Genomic DNA, 13,019 nt, shown 5'->3' with positions numbered 1-13,019 from the left:
ATGGCCATGAAATTACGAATTTTTATTTTTGTCGTACTCCATTGCTAAAAAAACAGGTTAGCAGAGAGGTTTCGATCCATCGACCTCTGGGTTATGGGCCCGCACGCTTCCGCTCGCGCACTCTGCTTCCAACCACACAAATTGGACCCACAATCCCTGACTTAGGAGTCCAGTGCCTTATCCATTATGCCACTGGGGCACTGTGTTCTCAGTATGACCTATACGAACTGATAGAAGAGGTAAAAAAATATATAATGGCAGGCACTGACAAATGCCCATGAAATTACGATTTTTTTGTTGTTGTTCGCACTCCATTGCTAAAAAAACAGGTTAGCAGAGGATGGTTTTGATCCATTGACCTCTGGGTTATGGGCCCAGCACGCTTCCGCTGCGCCACTCTGCTTCCAACCACCCAAGATTGACCCACAATCCCTGCTTAGGGGCAGTCTTATCCATTAGGCCACTGGGGACGTGTTCTCAGTATGACCTATACGAACTGATAGAAGAGGTAAAAAAATATATATGGAGGCACTGACAAATGCCCATGAAATACAGAATTTTTTATTTTTGTTCGTACTCCATTGCTAAAAAAAACAGGTTAGCAGAGGATGGTTTCGATCCATCGACCTCTGGGTTATGGGCCCAGCACGCTTCCCTGCGCCACTCTGCTTCCAACCACACAAAATTGGACCCACATCCCTGACTTAGGGTACAGTATCTTATCCATTAGGCCACTGGGCACTGTGTTCTCAGTATGACCTATACGAACTGATAGAAGAGGTAAAAAAATATATAATGGCAGGCACTGACAAATGCCCATGAAATTACGAATTTTTTTTTTGTTCGTACTCCATTGCTAAAAAAAACAGGTTAGCAGAGGATGGTTTTTGATCCATCGACTCTGGGTTATGGGCCCAGCACGCTTCCGCTCGCCACTCTGCTTCCAACCACCAGATTGACCCACAATCCCTGGCTTAGGAGGCAGTCATCCATTAGGCCACTGGGCACTGTGTTCTCAGTATGACCTATAGAACTGATAGAAGAGGTAAAAAAATATATATGGAGGCACTGAAAAATGCCCATGAAATTACAATTTTTTATTTTTGTTCGTATCCATTGCTAAAAAAAAAGGTTAGCAGAGGATGGTTTCGATCATCGACCTCTGGGTTATGGGCCCAGCACGCTTCCGCTGCGCCACTCTGCTTCCAACAACCCAGATTGGACCCACAATCCCTGACTTGGAGTACAGTATCTTATCATTAGGCCACTGGGGCACTGTGTTCTCAGTATGACCTATACGAACTGATAGAAGAGGTAAATAAATATATATGGAGGCACTGACAAATGCCCATGAAATTACGAATTTTTTATTTTGTTCGTACTCCATTGCTAAAAAAACAGTGTAGCAGAGGATGGTTTCGATCCATCGACCTCTGGGTTATGGCCCAGCACGCTTCGTGCGCCACTCTGCTTCCAACCACACAAAATTGGACCCACATCCCTGACTTAGGATACAGTATCTTATCCATTAGGCCACTGGGACTGTGTTCTCAGTATGACCTATACGAACTGATAGAAGAGGTAAAAAAATATATAATGGCAGGCACTGACAAATGCCCATGAAATTACGAATTTTTTATTTTGTTCGTACTCCATTGCTAAAAAAACAGGTTAGCAGAGGATGGTTTCGATCCATCGACCTCTGGGTTATGGGCCCAGCACGCTTCCGCTGCGCCACTCTGCTTCCAACAACCCAAAATTGGACCCACCCCTGACTTAGGAGTACAGTATCTTATCCATTAGGCCACTGGCACTGTGTTCTCAGTATGACCTATACGAACTGTAGAAGAGGTAAAAAAATATATAATGGCAGGCACTGACAAATGGCATGAAATTACGAATTTTTATTTTTGTTCGTAATCATTGCTAAAAAAACAGGTTAGCAGAGGATGGTTTCGATCCATCGACCTCTGGGTTATGGGCCCAGCACGTTTCGCTGCGCCACTCTGCTTCCAACCACCAAATTGGACCCACAATCCCTGTTAGGAGTACAGTATCTTATCATTAGGCCACTGGGGCACTGTGTTCTCAGTATGACCTATACGAACTGATAGAAGAGGTAAAAAAATATATAATGGCAGGCACTGACAAATGGCCTGAAATTACGAATTTTTATTTTTTGTTCGTACTCCATTGCTAAAAAAAACAGGTTAGCAGAGAATGGTTCGATCCATCGACCTCTGGGTTATGGGCCCAGCACGTCCGCTGCGCACATCTGCTTCCAACCACCAAATTGGAACCACAATCCCTGACTTAGGAGTACAGTATCTTATCCATTAGGCCACTGGGCACTGTGTTCTCAGTATGACCTATACGAACTGATAGAAGAGGTAAAAAAATATATATGGAGGCACTGACAAATGCCCATGAAATTACGAATTTTTTATTTTTGTTCGTACTCCATTGCTAAAAAAACAGGTTAGCAGAGATGGTTTCGATCCATCGACCTCTGGGTTATGGGCCCGCACGCTTCCGCTCGCCACTCTGCTTCCAACCACACAAAATTGGACCCACATCCCTGACTTAGGAGTACAGTATCTATCCATTAGGCCACTGGGGCACTGTGTTCTCAGTATGACCTAACGAAACTGATAGAAGAGGTAAAAAAAAAATATAATGGCAGGCACTGACAAATGCCCATGAAATTACGAATTTTTTATTTTTGTTCGTACTCCATTGCTAAAAAAAACAGGTTGCAGAGGATGGTTTCGATCCATCGACCTCTGGGTTATGGGCCCAGCACGCTTCCGCTGCGCCACTCTGCTTCCAACCACCCAAATTGGACCCACAATCCCTGACTTAGGAGTACAGTATCTTATCCATTAGGCCACTGGGGCACTGTGTTCTCAGTATGACCTAACGAACTATAGAAGAGGTAAAAAAATATATAATGGAGGCACTGACAAATGCCCATGAAATTACGATTTTTTTTTTTTTGTTCGTACTCCATTGCTAAAAAAAACAGGTTAGCAGAGGATGGTTTCGATCCATCGACCTCTGGGTTATGGGCCCAGCACGCTTCCGCTGCGCCACTCTGCTTCCAACCACCCCGATGGACTTGAACCACAATCCCTGGCTTAGGAGGCCATGTGCACTATCTATACACAATATAGAGGAAATTACGAATTTTTTATTTTTGTTCGTACTCCATTGCTAAAAAAACAGGTTAGCAGAGATGGTTTCGATCCATCGACCTCTGGGCCCAGCACGCTTCCGCTGCGCCACTCTGCTTCCAACCAACAAAATTGGACCCACATCCCTGACTTAGGAGTACAGTATCTTATCCATTAGGCCACTGGGTCACTGTGTTCTCAGTATGACCTATACAAACTGATAGAAGAGGTAAAAAAATATATAATGGCAGGCACTGACAAATGCCCATGAAATTACGAATTTTTTATTTTGTTCTACTCCATTGCTAAAAAAAACAGGGAGCAGAGGATGGTTTATCCATCGACCTCTGGGTTATGGGCCCAGCACGCTTCGCTGCGCACTCTGCTTCCAACCACACAAAATTGGACCCACGATCCTGACTTAGGAGTACAGTATCTTATCCATTAGGCCACTGGGGCACTGTGTTCTCAGTATGACCTATCGAACTGATAGAAGAGGGAAAAAAATATAATGGAGGCACTGACAAATGCCATGAAATTACGAATTTTATTTTGTTCGCTACATTGCTAAAAAAACAGGTTAGCAGAGATGGTTTCGATCATCGACCTCTGGGTTATGGGCTAGCCCTGCACGCTTCCGCTGCGCCACTCTGCTTCCAACCACACAAAATTGGACCCACGATCCCTGACTTAGGAGTACAGTATCTTATCCATTAGGCCACTGGGTCACTGTGTTCTCAGTATGACCTATACGAACTGATAGAAGAGGTAAAAAAATATATAATGGCAGGCACTGACAAATGCCCATGAAATTACGAATTTTTTATTTTTGTTCGTACTCCATTGCTAAAAAAAACAGGTTAGCAGAGGATGGTTTCGATCCATCGACCTCTGGGTTATGGGCCCAGCACGCTTCCGCTGCGCCACTCTGCTTCCAACCACACAAGATTGGACCCACGATCCCTGACTTAGGAGTACAGTATCTTATCCATTAGGCCACTGGGTCACTGTGTTCTCAGTATGACCTATACGAACTGATAGAAGAGGTAAAAAAATATATAATGGCAGGCACTGACAAATGCCCATGAAATTACGAATTTTTTATTTTTGTTCGTACTCCATTGCTAAAAAAACAGGTTAGCAGAGGATGGTTTCGATCCATCGACCTCTGGGTTATGGGCCCAGCACGCTTCCGCTGCGCCACTCTGCTTCCAACCACCCAAGATTGGACCCACAATCCCTGACTTAGGAGTACAGTATCTTATCCATTAGGCCACTGGGGCACTGTGTTCTCAGTATGACCTATACGAACTGATAGAAGAGGTAAAAAAATATATAATGGCAGGCACTGACAAATGCCCATGAAATTACGAATTTTTTATTTTTGTTCGTACTCCATTGCTAAAAAAACAGGTTAGCAGAGGATGGTTTCGATCCATCGACCTCTGGGTTATGGGCCCAGCACGCTTCCGCTGCGCCACTCTGCTTCCAACCACCAAAGTTTGGACCCACAATCCCTGACTTAGGAGTACAGTATCTTATCCATTAGGCCACTGGGGCACTGTGTTCTCAGTATGACCTATACGAACTGATAGAAGAGGTAAAAAAATATATAATGGCAGGCACTGACAAATGCCCATGAAATTACGAATTTTTTATTTTTGTTCGTACTCCATTGCTAAAAAAACAGGTTAGCAGAGGATGGTTTCGATCCATCGACCTCTGGGTTATGGGCCCTGCACGCTTCCGCTGCGCCACTCTGCTTCCAACCACACAAAATTGGACCCACGATCCCTGACTTAGGAGTACAGTATCTTATCCATTAGGCCACTGGGTCACTGTGTTCTCAGTATGACCTATACGAACTGATAGAAGAGGTAAAAAAATATATAATGGCAGGCACTGACAAATGCCCATGAAATTACGAATTTTTTATTTTTGTTCGTACTCCATTGCTAAAAAAACAGGTTAGCAGAGGATGGTTTCGATCCATCGACCTCTGGGTTATGGGCCCAGCACGCTTCCGCTGCGCCACTCTGCTTCCAACCACCCAAGATTGGACCCACAATCCCTGACTTAGGAGTACAGTATCTTATCCATTAGGCCACTGGGGCACTGTGTTCTCAGTATGACCTATACGAACTGATAGAAGAGGTAAAAAAATATATAATGGCAGGCACTGACAAATGCCCATGAAATTACGAATTTTTTTATTTTTGTTCGTACTCCATTGCTAAAAAAAACAGGTTAGCAGAGGATGGTTTCGATCCATCGACCTCTGGGTTATGGGCCCAGCACGCTTCCGCTGCGCCACTCTGCTTCCAACCACCCAAGATTGGACCCACAATCCCTGACTTAGGAGTACAGTATCTTATCCATTAGGCCACTGGGGCACTGTGTTCTCAGTATGACCTATACGAACTGATAGAAGAGGTAAAAAAATATATAATGGCAGGCACTGACAAATGCCCATGAAATTACGAATTTTTTATTTTTGTTCGTACTCCATTGCTAAAAAAACAGGTTAGCAGAGAATGGTTTCGATCCATCGACCTCTGGGTTATGGGCCCAGCACGCTTCCGCTGCGCCACTCTGCTTCCAACCACACAAAATTGGACCCACGATCCCTGACTTAGGAGTACAGTATCTTATCCATTAGGCCACTGGGTCACTGTGTTCTCAGTATGACCTATACGAACTGATAGAAGAGGTAAAAAAATATATAATGGCAGGCACTGACAAATGCCCATGAAATTACGAATTTTTTATTTTTGTTCGTACTCCATTGCTAAAAAAACAGGTTAGCAGAGGATGGTTTCGATCCATCGACCTCTGGGTTATGGGCCCAGCACGCTTCCGCTGCGCCACTCTGCTTCCAACCACACAAGAATTGGACCCACAATCCCTGACTTAGGAGTACAGTATCTTATCCATTAGGCCACTGGGGCACTGTGTTCTCAGTATGACCTATACGAACTGATAGAAGAGGTAAAAAAATATATAATGGCAGGCACTGACAAATGCCCATGAAATTACGAATTTTTTATTTTTGTTCGTACTCCATTGCTAAAAAAACAGGTTAGCAGAGGATGGTTTCGATCCATCGACCTCTGGGTTATGGGCCCAGCACGCTTCCGCTGCGCCACTCTGCTTCCAACCACCCAAGATTGGACCCACAATCCCTGACTTAGGAGTACAGTATCTTATCCATTAGGCCACTGGGGCACTGTGTTCTCAGTATGACCTATACGAACTGATAGAAGAGGTAAAAAAATATATAATGGCAGGCACTGACAAATGCCCATGAAATTACGAATTTTTTATTTTTGTTCGTACTCCATTGCTAAAAAAAACAGGTTAGCAGAGGATGGTTTCGATCCATCGACCTCTGGGTTATGGGCCCAGCACGCTTCCGCTGCGCCACTCTGCTTCCAACCACACAAAATTGGACCCACGATCCCTGACTTAGGAGTACAGTATCTTATCCATTAGGCCACTGGGTCACTGTGTTCTCAGTATGACCTATACGAACTGATAGAAGAGGTAAAAAAATATATAATGGCAGGCACTGACAAATGCCCATGAAATTACGAATTTTTTATTTTTGTTCGTACTCCATTGCTAAAAAAACAGGTTAGCAGAGGATGGTTTCGATCCATCGACCTCTGGGTTATGGGCCCAGCACGCTTCCGCTGCGCCACTCTGCTTCCAACCACCCAAGATTGGACCCACGATCCCTGACTTAGGAGTACAGTATCTTATCCATTAGGCCACTGGGTCACTGTGTTCTCAGTATGACCTATACGAACTGATAGAAGAGGTAAAAAAATATATAATGGCAGGCACTGACAAATGCCCATGAAATTACGAATTTTTTTATTTTTGTTCGTACTCCATTGCTAAAAAAAACAGGTTAGCAGAGGATGGTTTCGATCCATCGACCTCTGGGTTATGGGCCCAGCACGCTTCCGCTGCGCCACTCTGCTTCCAACCACACAAAATTGGACCCACGATACCTGACTTAGGAGTACAGTATCTTATCCATTAGGCCACTGGGTCACTGTGTTCTCAGTATGACCTATACGAACTGATAGAAGAGGTAAAAAAATATATAATGGAAGGCACTGACAAATGCCCATGAAATTACGAATTTTTTATTTTTGTTCGTACTCCATTGCTAAAAAAACAGGTTAGCAGAGGATGTTTTCGATCCATCGACCTCTGGGTTATGGGCCCAGCACGCTTCCGCTGCGCCACTCTGCTTCCAACCACCCAAGATTGGACCCACAATCCCTGACTTAGGAGTACAGTATCTTATCCATTAGGCCACTGGGTCACTGTGTTCTCAGTATGACCTATACGAACTGATAGAAGAGGTAAAAAAATATATAATGGCAGGCACTGACAAATGCCCATGAAATTACGAATTTTTTTATTTTTGTTCGTACTCCATTGCTAAAAAAAACAGGAGAGCAGAGGATGGTTTCGATCCATCGACCACTGGGTTATGGGCCCAGCACGCTTCCGCTGCGCCACTCTGCTTCCAACCACACAAAATTGGACCCACGATACCTGACTTAGGAGTACAGTATCTTATCCATTAGGCCACTGGGGCACTGTGTTCTCAGTATGACCTATACGAACTGATAGAAGAGGTAAAAAAATATATAATGGAAGGCACTGACAAATGCCCATGAAATTACGAATTTTATTATTTTTGTTCGTACTCCATTGCTAAAAAAACAGGTTAGCAGAGAATGGTTTCGATCCATCGACCTCTGGGTTATGGGCCCAGCACGCTTCCGCTGCGCCACTCTGCTTCCAACCACCCCAGATGGGACCCACAATCCCTGACTTAGGAGTACAGTATCTTATCCATTAGGCCACTGGGGCACTGTGTTCTCAGTATGACCTATACGAACTGATAGAAGAGGTAAAAAAATATATAATGGCAGGCACTGACAAATGCCCATGAAATTACGAATTTTTTATTTTTGTTCGTACTCCATTGCTAAAAAAACAGGTTAGCAGAGGATGGTTTCGATCCATCGACCTCTGGGTTATGGGCCCAGCACGCTTCCGCTGCGCCACTCTGCTTCCAACCACCCAAGATTGGACCCACAATCCCTGACTTAGGAGTACAGTATCTTATCCATTAGGCCACTGGGGCACTGTGTTCTCAGTATGACCTATACGAACTGATAGAAGAGGTAAAAAAATATATAATGGCAGGCACTGACAAATGCCCATGAAATTACGAATTTTTTATTTTTGTTCGTACTCCATTGCTAAAAAAACAGGTTAGCAGAGGATGGTTTCGATCCATCGACCTCTGGGTTATGGGCCCAGCACGCTTCCGCTGCGCCACTCTGCTTCCAACCACCCAAGATTGGACCCACAATCCCTGACTTAGGAGTACAGTATCTTATCCATTAGGCCACTGGGTCACTGTGTTCTCAGTATGACCTATACGAACTGATAGAAGAGGTAAAAAAATATATAATGGCAGGCACTGACAAATGCCCATGAAATTACGAATTTTTTTATTTTTGTTCGTACTCCATTGCTAAAAAAAACAGGTTAGCAGAGGATGGTTTCGATCCATCGACCTCTGGGTTATGGGCCCAGCACGCTTCCGCTGCGCAACTCTGCTTCCAACCACACAAAATTGGACCCACGATCCCTGACTTAGGAGTACAGTATCTTATCCATTAGGCCACTGGGGCACTGTGTTCTCAGTATGACCTATACGAACTGATAGAAGAGGTGAAAAAATATATAATGGAAGGCACTGACAAATGCCAATGAAATTACGAATTTTTATATTTTGTTCGTACTCCATTGCTAAAAAAACAGGTTAGCAGAGAATGGTTTCGATCCATCGACCTCTGGGTTATGGGCCCAGCACGCTTCCGCTGCGCCACTCTGCTTCCAACCACACAAAATTGGACCCACGATCCCTGACTTAGGAGTACAGTATCTTATCCATTAGGCCACTGGGTCACTGTGTTCTCAGTATGACCTATACGAACTGATAGAAGAGGTAAAAAAATATATAATGGCAGGCACTGACAAATGCCCATGAAATTACGAATTTTTTATTTTTGTTCGTACTCCATTGCTAAAAAAACAGGTTAGCAGAGGATGGTTTCGATCCATCGACCTCTGGGTTATGGGCCCAGCACGCTTCCGCTGCGCCACTCTGCTTCCAACCACACAAAATTGGACCCACGATCCCTGACTTAGGAGTACAGTATCTTATCCATTAGGCCACTGGGGCACTGTGTTCTCAGTATGACCTATACGAACTGATAGAAGAGGTAAAAAAATATATATTGGAAGGCACTGACAAATGCCCATGAAATTACGAATTTTTTATTTTTGTTCGTACTCCATTGCTAAAAAAACAGGTTAGCAGAGGAATGGTTTTCGATCCATCGACCTCTGGGTTATGGGCCCTGCACGCTTCCGCTGCGCCACTCTGCTTCCAACCACCTAAGATTGGACCCACGATCCCTGACTTAGGAGTACAGTATCTTATCCATTAGGCCACTGGGGCACTGTGTTCTCAGTATGACCTATACGAACTGATAGAAGAGGTAAAAAAATATATAATGGCAGGCACTGACAAATGCCCATGAAATTACGAATTTTTTATTTTTGTTCGTACTCCATTGCTAAAAAAAACAGGTTAGCAGAGGATGGTTTCGATCCATCGACCTCTGGGTTATGGGCCCAGCACGCTTCCGCTGCGCCACTCTGCTTCCAACCACACAAAATTGGACCCACGATCCCTGACTTAGGAGTACAGTATCTTATCCATTAGGCCACTGGGTCACTGTGTTCTCAGTATGACCTATACGAACTGATAGAAGAGGTAAAAAAATATATAATGGCAGGCACTGACAAATGCCCATGAAATTACGAATTTTTTATTTTTGTTCGTACTCCATTGCTAAAAAAACAGGAGAGCAGAGGATGGTTTCGATCCATCGACCTCTGGGTTATGGGCCCAGCACGCTTCCGCTGCGCCACTCTGCTTCCAACCACCCCAGATGGGACTTGAACCCACAATCCCTGGCTTAGGAGGCCAGTGCCTTATCCATTAGGAAATTACGATTTTTTTATTTTTGTTCGTACTCCATTGCTAAAAAAACAGGTTAGCAGAGGATGGTTTCAATCCATCGACCTCTGGGTTATGGGCACAGCACACTTCCGCTGCGCCACTCTGCTTCCAACCACCCCAGATGGGACTTGAACCCACAATCCCTGGCTTAGGAGGCCAGTGCCTTATCCATTAGGCCACTGGGTCACTGTGTTCTCAGTATGACCTATACCAACTGATAGAAGAGGTAAAAAAATATATATTGGAAGGCACTGACAAATGCCCATGAAATTACGAATTTTTTATTTTTGTTCGTACTCCATTGCTAAAAAAATAGGTTAGCAGAGGATGTTTTCGATCCATCGACCTCTGGGTTATGGGCCCAGCACGCTTCCGCTGCGCCACTCTGCTTCCAACAACCCACGATTGGACCCACAATCCCTGACTTAGGAGTACAGTATCTTATCCATTAGGCCACTGGGTCACTGTGTTCTCAGTATGACCTATACGAACTGATAGAAGAGGTAAAAAAATATATAATGGCAGGCACTGACAAATGCCCATGAAATTACAATTTTTTTATTTTTGTTCGTACTCCATTGCTAAAAAAAACAGGAGAGCAGAGGATGGTTTCGATCCATCGACCACTGGGTTATGGGCCCAGCACGCTTCCGCTGCGCAACTCTGCTTCCAACCACACAAAATTGGACCCACGATCCCTGACTTAGGAGTACAGTATCTTATCCATTAGGCCACTGGGGCACTGTGTTCTCAGTATGACCTATACGAACTGATAGAAGAGGTGAAAAAATATATAATGGAAGGCACTGACAAATGCCAATGAAATTACGAATTTTATAATTTTGTTCGCACTACATTGCTAAAAAAACAGGTTAGCAGAGAATGGTTTCGATCCATCGACCTCTGGGTTATGGGCCCTGCACGCTTCCGCTGCGCCACTCTGCTTCCAACCACACAAAATTGGACCCACGATCCCTGACTTAGGAGTACAGTATCTTATCCATTAGGCCACTGGGTCACTGTGTTCTCAGTATGACCTATACGAACTGATAGAAGAGGTAAAAAAATATATAATGGCAGGCACTGACAAATGCCCATGAAATTACGAATTTTTTATTTTTGTTCGTACTCCATTGCTAAAAAAAACAGGTAAAGCAGAGGATGGTTTCCATCCATCGACCTCTGGGTTATGGGCCCAGCACGCTTCCGCTGCGCAACTCTGCTTCCAACCACACAAAATTGGACCCACGATCCCTGACTTAGGAGTACAGTATCTTATTCATTAGGCCACTGGGGCACTGTGTTCTCAGTATGACCTATACGAACTGATAGAAGAGGTAAAAAAATATATATTGGAAGGCACTGACAAATGCCCATGAAATTACGAATTTTTTATTTTTGTTCGTACTCCATTGCTAAAAAAACAGGTTAGCAGAGAATGGTTTTGATCCATCGACCTCTGGGTTATGGGCCCTGCACGCTTCCACTGCGCCACTCTGCTTCCAACCACCCAAGATTGGACCCACGATCCCTGACTTAGGAGTACAGTATCTTATCCATTAGGCCACTGGGGCACTGTGTTCTCAGTATGACCTATACGAACTGATAGAAGAGGTAAAAAAATATATAATGGCAGGCACTGACAAATGCCCATGAAATTACGAATTTTTTATTTTTGTTCGTACTCCATTGCTAAAAAAAACAGGTTAGCAGAGGATGGTTTCGATCCATCTACCTCTGGGTTATGGGCCCAGCACGCTTCCGCTGCGCCACTCTGCTTCCAACCACACAAAATTGGACCCACGATCCCTGACTTAGGAGTACAGTATCTTATCCATTAGGCCACTGGGTCACTGTGTTCTCAGTATGACCTATACGAACTGATAGAAGAGGTAAAAAAATATATAATGGCAGGCACTGACAAATGCCCATGAAATTACGAATTTTTTATTTTTGTTCGTACTCCATTGCTAAAAAAACAGGAGAGCAGAGGATGGTTTCGATCCATCGACCTCTGGGTTATGGGCCCAGCACGCTTCCGCTGCGCAACTCTGCTTCCAACCACACAAAATTGGACCCACGATCCCTGACTTAGGAGTACAGTATCTTATTCATTAGGCCACTGGGGCACTGTGTTCTCAGTATGACCTATACGAACTGATAGAAGAGGTAAAAAAATATATATTGGAAGGCACTGACAAATGCCCATGAAATTACGAATTTTTTATTTTTGTTCGTACTCCATTGCTAAAAAAACAGGTTAGCAGAGAATGGTTTTGATCCATCGACCTCTGGGTTATGGGCCCTGCACGCTTCCACTGCGCCACTCTGCTTCCAACCACCCAAGATTGGACCCACGATCCCTGACTTAGGAGTACAGTATCTTATCCATTAGGCCACTGGGGCACTGTGTTCTCATTATGACCTATACGAACTGATAGAAGAGGTAAAAAAATATATAATGGCAGGCACTGACAAATGCCCATGAAATTACGAATTTTTTATTTTTGTTCGTACTCCATTGCTAAAAAAAACAGGTTAGCAGAGGATGGTTTCGATCCATCGACCTCTGGGTTATGGGCCCAGCACGCTTCCGCTGCGCCACTCTGCTTCCAACCACCCCAGATGGGACTTGAACCCACAATCCCTGGCTTAGGAGGCCAGTGCTTTATCCATTAGGCCACTGGGGCACTGTGTTCTCAGTATGACCTATACGAACT

At 44.3% G+C, this 13,019-nt stretch overlaps 25 non-coding genes across 25 annotated transcripts; all 25 read right to left on the bottom strand.

The window, feature by feature from the left end:
• Positions 1–1,672: 1,672 nt before the first annotated feature.
• On the bottom strand, positions 1,673–1,744 carry trnam-cau. Its single transcript has one exon. It is a non-coding gene; the product is annotated as a tRNA-Met (tRNA).
• A 1,009-nt stretch (positions 1,745–2,753) lies between these two features.
• On the bottom strand, positions 2,754–2,825 carry trnam-cau. Its single transcript has one exon. It is a non-coding gene; the product is annotated as a tRNA-Met (tRNA).
• A 202-nt stretch (positions 2,826–3,027) lies between these two features.
• trnam-cau lies at positions 3,028–3,099 on the bottom strand. Its single transcript has one exon. It is a non-coding gene; the product is annotated as a tRNA-Met (tRNA).
• A 935-nt stretch (positions 3,100–4,034) lies between these two features.
• On the bottom strand, positions 4,035–4,106 carry trnam-cau. Its single transcript has one exon. It is a non-coding gene; the product is annotated as a tRNA-Met (tRNA).
• Positions 4,107–4,311: 205 nt separating this feature from the next.
• trnam-cau lies at positions 4,312–4,383 on the bottom strand. The gene has a single exon. It is a non-coding gene; the product is annotated as a tRNA-Met (tRNA).
• A 205-nt stretch (positions 4,384–4,588) lies between these two features.
• Positions 4,589–4,660, bottom strand: trnam-cau. Its single transcript has one exon. It is a non-coding gene; the product is annotated as a tRNA-Met (tRNA).
• A 482-nt stretch (positions 4,661–5,142) lies between these two features.
• On the bottom strand, positions 5,143–5,214 carry trnam-cau. The gene has a single exon. It is a non-coding gene; the product is annotated as a tRNA-Met (tRNA).
• A 207-nt stretch (positions 5,215–5,421) lies between these two features.
• Positions 5,422–5,493, bottom strand: trnam-cau. Its single transcript has one exon. It is a non-coding gene; the product is annotated as a tRNA-Met (tRNA).
• Positions 5,494–5,698: 205 nt separating this feature from the next.
• On the bottom strand, positions 5,699–5,770 carry trnam-cau. The gene has a single exon. It is a non-coding gene; the product is annotated as a tRNA-Met (tRNA).
• A 205-nt stretch (positions 5,771–5,975) lies between these two features.
• trnam-cau lies at positions 5,976–6,047 on the bottom strand. Its single transcript has one exon. It is a non-coding gene; the product is annotated as a tRNA-Met (tRNA).
• Positions 6,048–6,253: 206 nt separating this feature from the next.
• Positions 6,254–6,325, bottom strand: trnam-cau. The gene has a single exon. It is a non-coding gene; the product is annotated as a tRNA-Met (tRNA).
• Positions 6,326–6,531: 206 nt separating this feature from the next.
• trnam-cau lies at positions 6,532–6,603 on the bottom strand. Its single transcript has one exon. It is a non-coding gene; the product is annotated as a tRNA-Met (tRNA).
• A 205-nt stretch (positions 6,604–6,808) lies between these two features.
• trnam-cau lies at positions 6,809–6,880 on the bottom strand. The gene has a single exon. It is a non-coding gene; the product is annotated as a tRNA-Met (tRNA).
• A 207-nt stretch (positions 6,881–7,087) lies between these two features.
• On the bottom strand, positions 7,088–7,159 carry trnam-cau. The gene has a single exon. It is a non-coding gene; the product is annotated as a tRNA-Met (tRNA).
• Positions 7,160–7,643: 484 nt separating this feature from the next.
• On the bottom strand, positions 7,644–7,715 carry trnam-cau. Its single transcript has one exon. It is a non-coding gene; the product is annotated as a tRNA-Met (tRNA).
• A 206-nt stretch (positions 7,716–7,921) lies between these two features.
• On the bottom strand, positions 7,922–7,993 carry trnam-cau. Its single transcript has one exon. It is a non-coding gene; the product is annotated as a tRNA-Met (tRNA).
• A 205-nt stretch (positions 7,994–8,198) lies between these two features.
• On the bottom strand, positions 8,199–8,270 carry trnam-cau. The gene has a single exon. It is a non-coding gene; the product is annotated as a tRNA-Met (tRNA).
• Positions 8,271–8,475: 205 nt separating this feature from the next.
• trnam-cau lies at positions 8,476–8,547 on the bottom strand. The gene has a single exon. It is a non-coding gene; the product is annotated as a tRNA-Met (tRNA).
• A 484-nt stretch (positions 8,548–9,031) lies between these two features.
• Positions 9,032–9,103, bottom strand: trnam-cau. Its single transcript has one exon. It is a non-coding gene; the product is annotated as a tRNA-Met (tRNA).
• Positions 9,104–9,308: 205 nt separating this feature from the next.
• Positions 9,309–9,380, bottom strand: trnam-cau. The gene has a single exon. It is a non-coding gene; the product is annotated as a tRNA-Met (tRNA).
• A 485-nt stretch (positions 9,381–9,865) lies between these two features.
• Positions 9,866–9,937, bottom strand: trnam-cau. The gene has a single exon. It is a non-coding gene; the product is annotated as a tRNA-Met (tRNA).
• A 205-nt stretch (positions 9,938–10,142) lies between these two features.
• On the bottom strand, positions 10,143–10,214 carry trnam-cau. The gene has a single exon. It is a non-coding gene; the product is annotated as a tRNA-Met (tRNA).
• Positions 10,215–10,412: 198 nt separating this feature from the next.
• On the bottom strand, positions 10,413–10,485 carry trnar-ccu. The gene has a single exon. It is a non-coding gene; the product is annotated as a tRNA-Arg (tRNA).
• A 2,353-nt stretch (positions 10,486–12,838) lies between these two features.
• On the bottom strand, positions 12,839–12,910 carry trnam-cau. The gene has a single exon. It is a non-coding gene; the product is annotated as a tRNA-Met (tRNA).
• A 6-nt stretch (positions 12,911–12,916) lies between these two features.
• trnar-ccu lies at positions 12,917–12,989 on the bottom strand. The gene has a single exon. It is a non-coding gene; the product is annotated as a tRNA-Arg (tRNA).
• Between the last annotated feature and the right edge of the window lie 30 nt (positions 12,990–13,019).

This window comes from Salvelinus namaycush, chromosome 40, assembly GCF_016432855.1.
Source record: "Salvelinus namaycush isolate Seneca chromosome 40, SaNama_1.0, whole genome shotgun sequence".
NCBI classification, from domain to species: Eukaryota; Metazoa; Chordata; class Actinopteri; order Salmoniformes; family Salmonidae; genus Salvelinus; species Salvelinus namaycush.
Note: the sequence above shows the minus strand (reverse complement) of the source record. Positions and strands in the feature narration are given on the sequence as shown.